The sequence below is a fragment of the Mustelus asterias genome, unplaced genomic scaffold (assembly GCF_964213995.1).
Source record: "Mustelus asterias unplaced genomic scaffold, sMusAst1.hap1.1 HAP1_SCAFFOLD_76, whole genome shotgun sequence".
In the NCBI taxonomy this organism is placed as follows: Eukaryota; Metazoa; Chordata; class Chondrichthyes; order Carcharhiniformes; family Triakidae; genus Mustelus; species Mustelus asterias.
Window position 1 is genome coordinate 1,483,042 of NW_027590135.1, and position 10,268 is coordinate 1,493,309.

Below are 10,268 nucleotides of genomic sequence, written 5' to 3' on the forward strand. Positions count from 1 at the left end.
TCCTCTCTCCCGCGCACCAGGAATAGGCAGGAACCTGAAGACATTCCGGAGCAGAGTGGCATCGCGGAAGCCTGCTGGGCCTATAATCCAGAGGTCGCTGCATTGAAACCATTCTCTTGCTGTCATATTCTCACTCACTCACGTCAAATGAAACATTCGGCTGCTGCCCAATTTTCTCAACCACCTGGTCGAAAACAGATTGTGATAACTGAAGTTACCAGTCTCGTTATCCTTACTCTTTGCCTCAGTTGGCTGGACAGCTTTTTCAACTAAAAGCTCGGGATCAATTCTTGTATCAATTGAGATTGTTCATGAAGGCCCCGGCTTCTCAGCCTTGCTCCTCGCCTGAGGTGCGACTCCTTCGGTTAAATCACCACCAGTTATCTATCCCCTTTGATGACCCCGACAAACACTTGGGACTGTGTACCTTGCTTTAACTTTACAAGCAATGTACGAATCACATCTCTGACACATTGTTCAAACATAAAAGTACTGAGCATGCGAACCGAAAGTATCCATAAAATTTAACTCCTTTCGTAGTTTTGAGATTTGTCGTTTTCCATGAGCCTGACGCGATTTGAACACGCAACTTTCTGATCTGGAGTCAGACGCGCTACCGTTGCGCCACAAGCTCACAGTGTTTGCTGCTCTTTTACATCTGGGTTATGTTCGGTGAATTCAAAACTCAAACAGGGAATTGACTCCCTCTTTTCTTGCTCGGGATTTACATCGAATGAAAGAGTAACAGCGAACCAAAATTAACGAGAAGGTAGAAACACAACATTATCCTGCAGGAGAAATGTGTTCTTTGTTCCATGTGTTAAAATCACAAGAGGTGATTGGAAAAGTAGCCATTGCATGACGAGGTGGCCGAGTGGTTAAGGCGATGGGCTGCGAATCCATTGTGCTCTGCACGCGTGGGTTCGAATCCCATCGTCGTCTGTTGTGCTTTTTCTCTTTATTGAGTATGAACTGATGATTGGTTGGTATTTTGAGATTCACGGAACCAAGATGAAGGTTGGACACAGAGTTGGACAGGCTTGATGGGTGGATATTCCAACTCAAATCCATATTCCAGATTCCTAATCCAATGAGAAGCTCGATCTGGCATCGATTCAAATCAGGACACTAGCTTTGGGCGGGAGATTGGCACCACGAGAACATGTGGTTTCAGAATCCCCAAAGTAGACTCCAGCTTCATTTGCGGCCCGAGTGGCAGATTTTGTCTTTCGGGAATCGGCAGGTCAGTCTTTAAAATTCGTGCCGGATTAGCTGGATTGGCCCTGCTAAATTGCCCTAAATTGTGAGGGGAAGTAGCACGGTAAATATGTGAGGTTCCGGGGATGCGGCCTGCGTCGGATTGTTGTCGGTGCAGCTCGATGGGCCGAATGTCCTTCTTCTGCACTGTGGGGATTCTATGAAGTTCGAGGCGGCAGTTTCACTTCTCTGAGAACATTGATACACCAGTTCCTTATTTCTACAAACTTTATCTAAAAAGCCGACTCCGATGAGATTCTGACCCAAAACCTTTGAATATCTCAGCAGACAATGATCAGAAGTCCAACATGTCATTCTTTGCGCCACAGAGCCGCAGCTGCAGCATTTATTCCCCATTCCCATATGGGAATTTCTGACGTCGTAGAACAAACAGTTCAAAAGTTGAGCAATTGTATAGTTTCAAAAATACTTCATTGTCATTAAAATATTTTGGGACGTCCTGTGGTTGTGAAAAGAGCTACAGAGATTTCAGTAGAACTCCGATAGGACACAGAGAGGTTGGTCAAATGGGAGGGCATGTGGCAGATGAAGAATGAAGTGATTCCTTTTGGTGGGAAAAACACAAAGAGACAACATGAAAGAAAGGGTATAATTACAAAACGAGGTGCAGGAACCGCGGGAAATGGGTGGGCATTTGTATAAATCATTGAAGGTGGCAGGACAGGTTGGAAGTGCCGTTAATAAAGCGGACAGTATCCATGGCTTTATAACCAAAAGCAAGGACCTGATAACAATTTACTGCAAAGAAAATGCTGATTAGCTATTAGATAGCACTTTAGGTATTCTCAGCCTTGCCTCTCGACTGAGGTATGGTAATCCTGAGACTAAATCATCACCAGTAGACCCTCCCTGTTGAGATGGGGATCAGTGGATGGTCATTTGGGACTATGCTGACTTTACCTTTATATCTGTGTCATATTCAGACTGTGTTTTTCATTATCTGCTGCTGTGTGAGGGTTGGGATCTTTCTTATTCTGTCATGGAACTGTGCGTGTACAAGCGATTTGTTCTGACAGTCAGCTCCGGCAACTGTAATTTAGTTTTGAATTCATCCCGTATTTGCAATGTCTAGGATTGTAAACGAGTTGATGGATCTCCTCATTTTGAATCTCCGATGTATTTTTTTCAGCGTCGCTGACAGGGCCAACATTTTGTTTTTATTCATTCATGGGGCTTGGGCGTCACTGGCTGGGCAGCATTTATTGCCCAAACCTAGCTACCGAGGGCAGTTGAGAGGTAATCACATTGCTGTGGCTCTGGAGTCACATTTAGGCCAGACCGGGCAAGGGCGGCAGATGTTGTTCCCTGAAGGGCATTAGTTTACAATATAAGTTTTTTCGACGATGGTCAGTAATTTCATGGTCATCAGTACATTCTTGATTTCAGATATTTTTTATTGAATTCAAATTTCACCAGCTGCAATGGCCCCAGAATATTAATTGAATTTCTGGATTAATATTCCAGCAATGATACCACAAAACCATCGTCTCCAAATTTCCCTCAAACCGAATGCTTTGGTAGGTCAACTCCAAGAGCAGTTCAGGGTGAACTTCATTGCTGTGTGTCGGAAGTCACCTGTAGGCCAGACCAAGAAACCCTTCCCCATCGAACATTACAGAATCAGATTTTCTTTACGACAATCGATGCAAGGTCATTAATCCAGATATTTTTTATTGATTTCGAATTTCACCGTGTGTGTGTGTGTGCACTTGTGTGCGCTTGTGTGTGTGTGTGTGTGTGTGTGTGTATGTGTGTTTGTGTGTGCGCGAGAGAGAGAGAGAGAGATTGACTCATTATCAGGCTGTTCGTGAGTGCGCATCAATCCCTTCTTTTCCCTCAGAAGCACAGTGCTGCTCCTGCGCTTGTCAAATCCTATGAAAAAACACTTCTACCCCTGTGACCCTGGTGGGCGGGTGGGGTTGGGGAGAGGTTTGACGGCAATGCCTCAGGATGCTGAGTGTGATAACAGCCGATTTTAAAGCATGTGTGTCAGAAGGTGAAGAGTGAACTTGTCTGTGAGAAGATCAGAACAGCCGTGTCTGGAGCTGTGTTCGAGAGACAGGTTTTGGGTTGCCAGTAAATGAACTCCTGAAATGAAGACACAAAATGAGAAAAAGGAAATGCTGGAAATATTCAGCAGTTCTGAAAGCAGCTGTGGAGGGATATTCCTGTTGCCAGGATGTAACTCTCCAATTGGATAGAAGGGGATAGATAGAGTGAACGTTCAAAGACTATTTCGTCGGGTGAATGGAGCTATTACAAGGGGGCATAACTATAGGGTTCATGGTGGGAGATATAGGAAGGATATCAGAGGTAGGTTCTTTACGCAGAGAGTGGTCGGGGTGTGGAATGGACTGCCTGCAGTGATAGTGGAGTCAGACACTTTAGGAACATTTAAGCGGTTATTGGATAGGCACATGGAGCACACCAGGATGATAGTGAGTGGGATAGCTTGATCTTGGTTTCAGATAAAGTTCGACGCAACATCGTGGGCCGAAGGGCCTGTTCTGTGCTGTCCTGTTCTACGTTCTATGTTCACGTTGCTCAGATTTTACAATCTCAACATCTTCGTCTCAGGAACAGATAGGACGGGAATTGGATATTTGTTGATTTGAGCAAACAGAGCAATGCAGCAATAAGAAGCTTCCGCCCCCCCCCCCCCGCCCCCCCCCCCCCCCCCCACCCCCTCCCGCCGGAAGGATGGGACTCAGATACGGGCCCCTGGCTGGGGTTGAAAAATGGAAAAGCAGATCGAGTTTTAAATGAGATGACAATGAATATGCAATTCAAATCGACTTGTGCAGATTCGGTTGTCTAACAAGGGAGTCAGGCTGGCCAAGCAGTTTAAGGCGCTGTGTTAAGGTCGCTGTCTCCTCTAGCGGCGTGAGTTCAAATTCCACGCCTGGTATTGCTTTTTCCTCCTACGCCAGGCACCATCCAAACGCGCGAAATCTCCCACCTGGAAGCACAAGGGCAGCAGATGCACAGAAAAAACGACCATCTGCAAGTCCCACTCCGATAGACACACACCATCCTGACTTGGAAATATATTGCCGTTTCTGTGGCTGGCTCACAATCCTGGCACTCCCTGTCCGAAAGGAGTGCAGTGGCTCAATAATGAATTCACTCTCAAATTCTGGGAGATAATTAATTCTGGACAATAAATGCTTCCCGGGCCAGTGACACACATGTTCCGTATAAATGAAGTTCTAAAGAAATCATCTCTTGTCACAGGAGGAGCACATCTGAATTCAGAGCAGAAAATTGGGTGTGTGAATCACATCCTGAACATGGCTACTTTTATATCAGATGTGTATCTGAACACAGTAAATGGAACCCAGCTCACGATAGGCCGCTCAATGTTCAGCCGAGTGGTTTCACTGAGTGATGTGTGTGATATTCTCTGATGTACAATGTCGGGGGGGGCGGGGGGTGGGGGGGGGGGGTGGGAGGACAGATTTGAAAAGTTTACAGGGAAATTGGTGCAGTCTCGATTGGCCACTGTAGGGATTCTGTATTTTTTTGACTTATGATTCTATACCCAACCCATTACATCTGTGGAGAGAGAAACAGGTCGGTCTAGTGAAAGGTCAAGATTTGAAATGTGAGCTATCTCTATTTTCACAGATACTCCCACAGCTGAAATTTATTTCCGACATTCCATTGTAGTGCGATTAAATCTCTTTCAAGTGATCTCTGCTATCGCACAAGGTCAAGTATCACTTTCTTGCAAGTTAATATTGTTTTTCACTTTCCAGTAGGTGTTCTGCAGAGATATAAAATAACCACATTTCGATACTTCCCGCAAATATCTCTGCTGTTTATTTAGAGGATACAGGAATTTTGATCAGCTCCCGCTTGAAGTAAACTATTTAATCTGCAACAAACTCACTGCTGTAAATGCTACAAAGACAGCATTCCCCCTTTCTCTTCGTGAATTTCTAACACAGTCAGTTTGCCTGAGAATCATAGAATCACCACAGTACTGAAGGAGAGCGTTCCGCCCTTTGAATCTGTACCGACTATCCGACATAACATTCCACACAGGCCTTATCCCCAGAACGCCATGCATCCACCCCGCCAATCTACTTACCTACATATCTTGGGAAACGGAGGGGCAATTTAGCATGGCCAATCCACCCAACCTGCGCATCTTTAGACTGTGGGAGGAGGTCAGAGCACCTGGTTTCCTGAGGTAACTTTCCTGGGTGTCTTCATCTTGAGCAACAGTACAGACGTTTAACACAATCTAGGATAAAGCATCTAATTTCATTGGCTTCCCATCCACACACATTCACTCCCTGCACCACGGACGCACAATGGCAGCAGTGTGCACCATCGCCACGTTGCACTGCAGAAATTCGCCAAAGGTTCCTTTGACAGCACCTTCCAACACTCACTACCACTCCAGACTGGAAGAGTGAGCGCAGCGCATACATCGGAACAACGCCATCTCTTTGCAGGACACTATTATGTATTGATTATTTATATTTATTTATAAATTGTTTGTTTGAGTGTGTTCCTTAATCTTCCTTACGTTTCGTTTAGTGTAAAAAAGCTAAATATCTAATTGAACAGGATGTTACTGTAACTAACCGAACTGGCGAACGTTGTGCCAAACGTTATTAAAGAAAAACAGGATTTGCGATTTATTCTCAAATCCGTGGTTTCTCTGGGAACCGAGTAAACAGCGTGGAGAGATGGCAGAGCAGAAAATGTTGCCGCAGCTTCCCCTCTCTGAAACACATCAATGTAGCAGCAACTTGTTTGATTTGATTTGGTTTGATTTATTATTGTCACGTGTCTGTGGAATTCATTGCCACAGAGGGCTGTGGAGGCCGAGACGTTGAGCGTCTTCAAGACAGAAATTGATAAATTCTTGATTTCTCGAGGAATTAAGGGCTATGGGGAGAGAGCGGGTAAATGGAGTTGAAATCAACCATGATTGAATGGTGGAGTGGACTCGATGGGCCGAATGGCCTTACTTCCGCTCCTATGTCTTATGGTCTTATGGTCTAACATAAAGTGAAAAGTATTGTTTCTTGCGCGCTATACAAACAAAACATACCGTTCATAGTGAAGGAAATGAGAGAGTGCAGAATGTAGTGTTGCAGTCATAGCTTGGGTGTAGAGAAAGGTCAACTTAATGCAAGGTAAGTCCATTCAAAAGTCTGACAGCAGCAGGGAAGAATCTGTTCTTGAGTCGGTTGGTGAGTGACCTCAGACTTTTGTATCTTTTTCCCGACGGAAGAAGGTGGAAGACAGAATGTCTGGGGTGCGTGGGGTCCTTAATTATGCTGGCTGCTTTGCCGAGGCAGTCGGAAGTGTAGCCAGAGTCAATGGATGGGAGGCTGGTTTGCGTGATGGATTGGTCTACATTCACGACCGTTTGTAGTTCCTTGTGGCCTTGGGCAGAACAGGAGCCATACCAAGCTGTGATACAACCAGAAAGAATGCTTTCTATCTTGCATCTGCAAAAGTTGGTGAGAGTCGTAGCTGACATGCCAAATGTCCTTATTCTTCTGAGAAAGTAGAGGTGTGGGGGGACCAGGACAGGTTGTCGGTTATCTGGACACCTAAAAATTTGCAGCTCTGAACCTACTGCCCACCTGATTGAGAGTGGGAGTTTGCTGGGATTCGAATCTATAACGTTTAACGGCTGATCATCATGTAGAAGTCCAACGCGCTACCCATTGTGCCACAGTCCTCTCCGCACAGGACTGAATTTAGAAGCTCATGTATGGATTTTTGACAATGTAGAAACTCTCCCGAAGTCCAACAATCTCGTAGTTACAACATCGAGAACTGTGAAGAGGAACTTCATTGATTACAAGTCGTATCGGGACATCTTATGTCTGTTAAAAGAGCTGTGCAAATACACATATTTGTGTCCTCTATAAACGATATCTGTCCAACACAGAATGCTCCTCCCTCGCTCTCTCTCTTCCTCATTCTCCTGGACAATCTCGCAGGTTTGATAGTCTGGAGCCACATTCTAGTCTGCCTGCCGCAGGGCTGATCAGAAAGTGTTCCCTGTTCCAGTTAAACACCTGCACAGAACACAGAGCAAAATAATGTGGTTGCTGGAAATCTGAAACACAAACAGAAAATGCTGGAAACAGCTCAGCAGGTGAGGCAACACTTTTGATGAATGAAGATTTCTGTAAAACAAGTTCCTGATGCACTGCACAGCTGCACAGTTTAAAGTTTCCTTTCATCCACATGGATGCTCCATTGTATGATTTTGAACAATTCAAATTAATAAAATTAATTGTTATTCTGCTTGCTCCAGCCTGAAAACGTCTCCCAGCATTGATATCACCCTGAGATGTGTAAATATTGAAATCCATTCTCTTTTTTTAAAGTCTCTTTTGGAACTGTGTCCATCACCCGCTCAGTTCTTTGTTAATGAAAAGAGAATTGAAGATATATTTGGATAAGACAATAAGACCAGGCATAGGAGCAGAATTCGGCCAGTGGCCCATCAAGCCTGCTCCGCCATTCAATCATGGCTGATATCTTTCTCATCCACATTCTCCTGCCTATTCCCAATAACCCCTGACCCCCTTATTAACGAAGAACCTACCTAATTTCCCTTTGACAAAATTTGTACAGAAGCATAAAGAAGGGAATCACACACAGCACTTCATGAAACTCACCGCTAAACATTAAAAAGTGACAGTGTTTAATCTTGGATGGGTCTATTTGTTCACTTGTTATTCATGGAGCATAACAAAGGTGAGACAGTGTGCAATCTGAGCGATATAACTGAGCAAGCTGAAACACAATGAGGATTGGGCAGGGTAAACCACCATTGGCAGTGGACAAAGTGGAGGTGCCAATGTTGACTGGGTTGTGTGACAGAACAGGAAGACGTGGCAGGGTGAAGGTAAATAGGAAAGTGGGAACGCTAAATGTTTAATGATCACTGTACAAATAGACGGTGCAATGTAGACTGCAGGCTGGATATTCAATGGGGTCTGAGATGGGTGAATAGGCTGTGGAATCTTGGTTTGGTAAAGGTTCAATAGTGATAAGGACCGGTAAAGGTATACTCTTTATTTCATATCACCTTTCCTCGACCTTCTGAACAAAATGTGTCACTTCACACTTCTTTACATTCATTACATTGTACCTGTCACGTGATTGCCCCACTCCGTCAGCCAGTCAATATATTCTTGACGACTATCAAGTTCCTCCTTCATTTGGCGCATAATATTTCAGAGTCTTGCATCATTGGAAAGTTGTTCTGAGTTCTGAGATGGGTGAATAAACTGTGGAATCTTGGCATGGTAAAAGTGCAACAGGGATTAGGAAGAGGATATCACCTCTCATCGACCTTCGGACTTAAATGTCTCACTTCACACTTGTTACATAAATTAAAGTTTATTTATTAATCACAAGTAGGCTGACATGAACACTGCAATGAAATCACTGTGAAAATCCTCAAATTAAATGTCATGTGCCACGTGTCTGCCCATTCCAAAAGCCTGTCTACATCTTCTTAAAGTCGTGCAATATCCTTCTCACTAAAGTTCATTACATTCCAAGTCTTCCATCATTGGCAGATTTTGAGATTGAAACCTATACACCAAGATATAGGTCAGGAATATAAATCAAGAAAAGAAAGTTTCTCTCTATATTCCATCCCCAATTAAAGGTAAGAAAACTTTACTGTGTTCGATGTTTTAATAGGTTTGCACTAGTAATTAAACTGCTGCTTAACGAAATTCCAACTATGCTAAACAGCTATGATTCAAAATGCCACTTGGTTCAAAATAAAATGCCTACTGGCACTAATCTTTTCACTTAAAAAGCATAGCCTTGCTGATTTATCGGGATTTAAATGGTGAATACAGGGGAAAGCAGCGTATCGATAGATTTGGAAATGATATGGCCAATGCATGTAGCATTCCTAAATTCCTCCGTCCCAGGTTCAATATAATTCAATATAACAAGTTCCAAATTATACCGACTTCATGGGAAAGTACATTAATATTGAATTCTTTATGGGATTTAATGCTGACATCCAATCATTAATTCCTGTTGGATCTACCTCTGCAACAGGGACAGTTCATGTAAATATCTTCCGCTCTGTTGCAGTTCTGGGTTGCGGCCAGTAGATGTCAGCACACTCGAGCAGGCTGAAATTTAGACAACTGACAGGGACACAACAATGTCGAAACTTCAGTCTACCAGTGTGTGCTGACATCTACTGGCCGCAACCCAGAACTGCAACAGAGCGAAAGATAACGACCTGAACTGTCAGTGTTGCAGAGTCAGATCAAACAGGAATTAATGATTGGATGTCAGCGTTAAATCCAACAGAGAATTCAATATTAATGTACTTTCCCATGTAGTCGGTATAGTTTGGAACTTGTTATAGGCTGGAACAGTTGACTCGATTTGTCCAGCTGTATTTAAGCTGAAATCTAGGTAATGAGACGATGGAGAATGAAATTCAGAGATAAGCAGATTATGTTACATTAAATATTTGACCAGAGAATCGTGTGGAATTATGTACTAAGTGCACCAAAAGTCCCAATTTGAATTCGATATCTTCCGGGTAGAATGAGTACAGATTTGCAAAGTGTCTCAAAGAACAATGAACAAAGAAGAGTACAGCACAGGAAACAGGCCACTAGGCCCTCCAAGCCTGTGCCGCTCATTGGTCCAACTAGACCATTCGTTTGTATCCCTCCATTCCCAGACTGCTCATGTGACTGTCCAGGTAAGTCGTAAACGATGCCAGCGTGTCTGCTTCCACCACCCTACTTGGCAGCGCATCCCAGGCCCCCACCACTCTCTGTTTAAAAAATGACCCTCTGATATCTGAGTTATACCTCGCGCCTCTCACCTTGAGCCAGTGACCCCTCGTGATCGTCACCTCTGAAGGAAGGATTCCTCTCAGAATCCTTCTGACTCCTCTCAGAAGGATTTATAATGAATATCACACACTTATGTTGTACCGGAGACAGAATGCGTCCAGC

At 44.0% G+C, this 10,268-nt stretch overlaps 2 non-coding genes across 2 annotated transcripts; one reads left to right on the top strand and one right to left on the bottom strand.

The window, feature by feature from the left end:
- Positions 1 to 562: 562 nt before the first annotated feature.
- On the bottom strand, positions 563 to 634 carry trnaw-cca (transfer RNA tryptophan (anticodon CCA)). The gene has a single exon. It is a non-coding gene; the product is annotated as a tRNA-Trp (tRNA).
- A 226-nt stretch (positions 635 to 860) lies between these two features.
- trnar-gcg (transfer RNA arginine (anticodon GCG)) lies at positions 861 to 942 on the top strand. The gene has a single exon. It is a non-coding gene; the product is annotated as a tRNA-Arg (tRNA).
- The last annotated feature ends 9,326 nt before the right edge of the window (positions 943 to 10,268 follow it).